General features: G+C 42.0%; 1 long non-coding RNA gene across 1 annotated transcript; it reads left to right on the top strand.

Annotated features, from left to right (window-relative positions):
• The first annotated feature begins 337 nt into the window (after positions 1-337).
• Positions 338-3,022, top strand: LOC107968742 (uncharacterized). The gene is made up of 2 exons (XR_001710139.1): positions 338-434; positions 1,389-3,022. It is a non-coding gene; the product is annotated as an uncharacterized LOC107968742 (long non-coding RNA).
• The last annotated feature ends 1,526 nt before the right edge of the window (positions 3,023-4,548 follow it).

Raw genomic sequence — 4,548 nt, 5'->3', positions numbered from 1 at the left:
AGGATCCTGAGGCAAGTATGATGAAATAGAAGTGTTTTAGGACTGTACCTCAGGTAAGCTAAGCCAGCCGATCCAACTTATGGCAGGTGAATGTTTATTTCCTGAAATTTTAAAGGAAAATAAGTGTTTTGAGTCATAGAAGGGTTTTATCAATCTTTCTTTTCTTAGTGAAGTTCCACAAGTACAGTTCTGGCCTTGGCAAAATGGGAAAAGGTGAGGTCTACACTGTAGCCAGGAGAGCCTGGCTGGATGCAGGGGTGGGAGTGGACAGAAAAGAATGATCCAGGGACCTACTGTCACGGTGATGTCATAGTAACCATTACTGTGATCTCTTTACCAAGTGCCAGGCACTCTTCACGTGCATTGTCTCGGGCAACCTGTAAACAGCCGAAGAGTTAGATAAAATTGCTGCCTCATTCTACTAATGAGAAAAAGTTAGTCTCCAAAAGATGTTTGCCTAAGGTCATGTAGCTAACAGGTGGCAGAGTCTGGATCTGAACCTAGATCTGTCAGATGCTAAAGCTTGACTATCCTGCTACAGCAACCAGAGCCCAAGAAACCCACCTACGATGGGGCAGGGGTGGAGTAACAGGTCAGTGCTCAGGAGGCACAGTGCTGGGAACACCTAGGTGCTAGTTTTTTGAGCTCACACTTTTCTAAACTCCTGTGCAGCTGATGATTAAATGTGAGTTCTCAGAGTTCCCTGAAGAACTTCCTGGCTCTAAAGTCTTTAGTTACAGAGACAATTTATTCATATATTCATTCAATCAATGTTTATTCATGGAGTACCTAGGATGTGCCAGCACTGAGACAGGGTACAAGGCCCTCTACCAAATTATTTACAACTGGAAAATATTCCCCATAGGTCTGGTTTACCATGGTTCAGCCTGGAGATCCAGGAGTGAACAAGATGATGATAAGATTCCCTTCCAGCTTTGGGTCTAATGATCCTGGGTGCTCCTGAAACTGCTCAGGTGGTCAGTGAGTGCCCCCCTGGAAATTTCTGCCCGGAATGATTGACAGGAGAGACAACAAGTTCCTGGGCTGCGTTTCACCCCAGTGGCCGATGCGTCTGAAATGCCTGCAGTTCTCAGCTCTTGAACAGAACTGAGGAGTCTTGAAAGAGGCCATGGCATGCCCTGTGGGGTCTCCAGGCAGCTTTGATAGGCCCAGTTGGCATTTGCTATAAAAACTTATTAAATCCAGGCCTTTCTTCTGCAACTGAGACCCCAGGACAGCTGCCCCTGACAAATAATAAAGAAGAGCTATCGAAGTCACATCATGGGCTGGAACCAGAAAAAAAAATAATAATAAAAAAAATAAAAAATAAAAAACACTTGTCTGGTCCTGGCAGAATAATGACTTCATCTGATGCTGCTTTTCCACAGGGGCCACTGCAGGGGCCATCCTGGAGGGAGTCACAATGCAGGAGGACAGTGGCAAGTTCAAGAGCTACTGCAGCCGGGGAACAGCAGGACAGCAGCACGTTCAAGGGCTCTTGCAGCAGGACATAGCAGGGAAAGGCCTCCCTGAGTCTAACCAATTTACTCCTATTGATTTTCAGATCAGAGGGGTTCAGCTCACAAATCAAAAGATGCTTTTCCCTCTCTGCCGCTAAATCTGCAGCCTCTCCCAGACACCTCACAAATTCTGCTTTGATCTTGATTAGCCTGGATGCTTCTAGGTTGGAAACGGTATGGAGGAGGCAGAGATCTAAAGGTAATCTGGGCTGCACCAGTCAGCCTGGCATGGACTGGTGCATGTACGTGTGCTCACAGGTCCTGGGCAATGAGGCCGGGCAGCCCAGTGGTGAGAGGTCTGGGAGCTGGGTTCTGATGTGGGCATCCTCACCCACTTGTTTATAACCTTTCACACTTAAACTCCCTAGGCTCTTTTTCTCAATTGTCAAATGGAAATAAGAGCCACTCTAGCCTTATGGCTAAGGAACTGGAGCTTCAGAATCAAACAGAACTGGGTTCAACTCCCACCTATGTCCTGTGTTACCTCAGGCAAGTCACATCACCTCTCTGAGCCTCCATTCCTTCATCTGAAAAATGAGCTTCCAGCAATTCTGGCCTCTCAGAGTCATTGTGAGAATGACTCAAGATGATGCACATAGAAGTATTTAGCACTTGAATGGCTTCTAGCAAGATCAGGAAGTATTTAGCACTTGAATGGCTTCTAGCAAGATCAGGAAACGCCACCTATTACTACTAAATGGGGCTTTGGTAAGAATAAAACAGAATCATGTGTGTAAAGTGCTTTGAAAAGTACAAAGGACTGAAAAGACTCTGAAGGCTTCTGGAAATCAGTCTACCACATTTTGGAGCTGGGGTTAGGAAAGACCCTTGGAAGGGGATCCAAAGAAAGACACTCCAGAGCAAGATATATAGGAGGCCCAAGGACACTCTGCAGTGCAGGGCAGGCCACTTTCTGGGGCTCCAGGTGTTTTCTATATGATTGTGATCTTGATGCTCCCCACCTCACCCCACTGTCACCCCCAAAAATTCCCATTGTATACAATTCCTTTTACAGGTGAGAGTCATGCTGGTAACACCGCCTGTCATCAGAGCCTTCCAGCTCTGGCAAGGACTGCTTGTTGCTATGCCAACAACCATTCTCACCTTCCTCTTTTATAAAACGATGCCAGTTGTATTTAAGCAGCAATAATTCCCAGATTCTGTTGAATCTAGGTATGGCCAGGTGACTATGTTGTGGCCAACAAGATGTAACTAGAAGTGTTTATGGAGCTTTTGCAAAAACTCTTTGAAAAGAAAGTTATTTCTCCCCCTTTTCCCCCTTTATGACCAGACCTACAGCGTGGCATGGATATCCACTGGCCGGCGCACCAGAAGCCATGTTAGACTAAGAGGTGACTCAGGATGGCCATGCACTGGAGGTAGCAAAGCAGAGAGAAAGGATTCTGCCTGATGACAGCCTACAGCCTCCATTACCAGGCCTGGGCCAATCACCTCTGGACTTTTTCTACATGAGAGAATAAACCATTATATGTTTAAATCTGTATTGTTTCCAGCTTTTATATGGCAGGAAGAAGTCTTACTAACTTCAACTGTTTAAAATTCTGTTCAGAGGCCTAGTGCCTAGTAGGTTATTCCCAGCCTGAGCCCTGAGCTGAGACTCATTACTAATGGCTTTCAAATCAGTGGGAAGCAAGTTTGGAAATGTGTTCATCATTGTTACTGGTAAATATTGATTAAGATTCCACCCACGCCTTGGAGGCAGGAGGTGGTGTTAGCTTCTCTGCTAAGGTTTTATAACACAGAAATCTTCAAGTAGAGAAGTACTCTCTCCTATCCCAATTGGAAGAACCAAGGAGAATTTCATGGGGGTTTTATTTTGGGGGCTAGGTCTTAAACAATGATTAGAATTTCCATCAGCATGGGAACACTTCCAAACTTGTTATAAGGCCAGCGTCATCTGATATCAAAGCCATAGGCACTACAGAAAAAAAAAAACATAGATCAATATCCCTGATGAACATGGATGCAAAAATCTTCAGCAAAATATTAGCAAACCAAATTTGACAATACATTAAAAGGATTATATACCACAACTAAGTGGGATTTATTTCTGGGATGCAAGGATGCTTCATCATATGCAAATCAACCAGTGTGATATACAACATTAACAAATGAGATAAAACCCCATGATTATTGATGCAGAAAGAGCTTGTGACAAAATTCAACACGTAATTTATAATAGAAATTGTCACTAAATTAGACACAGAAGGAACTTATCTCAGCACAATATATATTCATATATGAACAACCAATAGCTAACATCATATGGTGAAAGACTGAGAGCTTTTCCCCTAAGATCTGGAACATGACAAGGATGCTACTTTCACCACTTCCATTCAATGTAGTTCTGGACATGCTAGGCCCAGCAATTAGGCAAGAAAAAAAAAGTCATCCAAATCAAAAGGAAGAAGTAAAACTATCCCTGTTTGCATACTTCATGATCTTATATATAGAAAACCCTAAAAGACTTCATAAAAATTGTTAGAACTAATTAATCAAAGTTTCAGGATATAAAAAATCATTAGAAACAAATTCAGCAAAGTTACAGGATATAAAATCAACATACAAAAATCAGTTGTGTTTCTAAACACTAACAACAAATTATACTAAATGAAAATATGAAAACAATTCCAATTACGACAGCACCAAAAAGAATAAAATAGGAATAAACTTAATCAAGAAAGTAAAAGACTTGTACCCTAAAAACTATAAAACACTAATAAGAGAAATTAAAGACATCCCATGTTCATGGATTGGAAGAGTTAATAATGTTAAAGTGGTCATACTATCCGAAGTTACTTATAGACTCAATGTAATCCCTACTAAAATCCCATTGACATGTTTGTAGAAATACAAAAAGCAATTCTAAAATTTATATGAAATCACAAAAGACCCCAAATAGCCAAAGCAATTTTGAGCAAAAAGAACAAAGCTGGAGGCATCATACGTTCTGGTTTCAAAAAATATTACAAAACTACAATAATCAAAACAACATGGTACTGGCATA

Source organism: Pan troglodytes, chromosome 18 (assembly GCF_028858775.2).
Source record: "Pan troglodytes isolate AG18354 chromosome 18, NHGRI_mPanTro3-v2.0_pri, whole genome shotgun sequence".
Taxonomy (NCBI): Eukaryota; Metazoa; Chordata; class Mammalia; order Primates; family Hominidae; genus Pan; species Pan troglodytes.
This window is presented reverse-complemented; position numbering and strand designations above follow the sequence as displayed.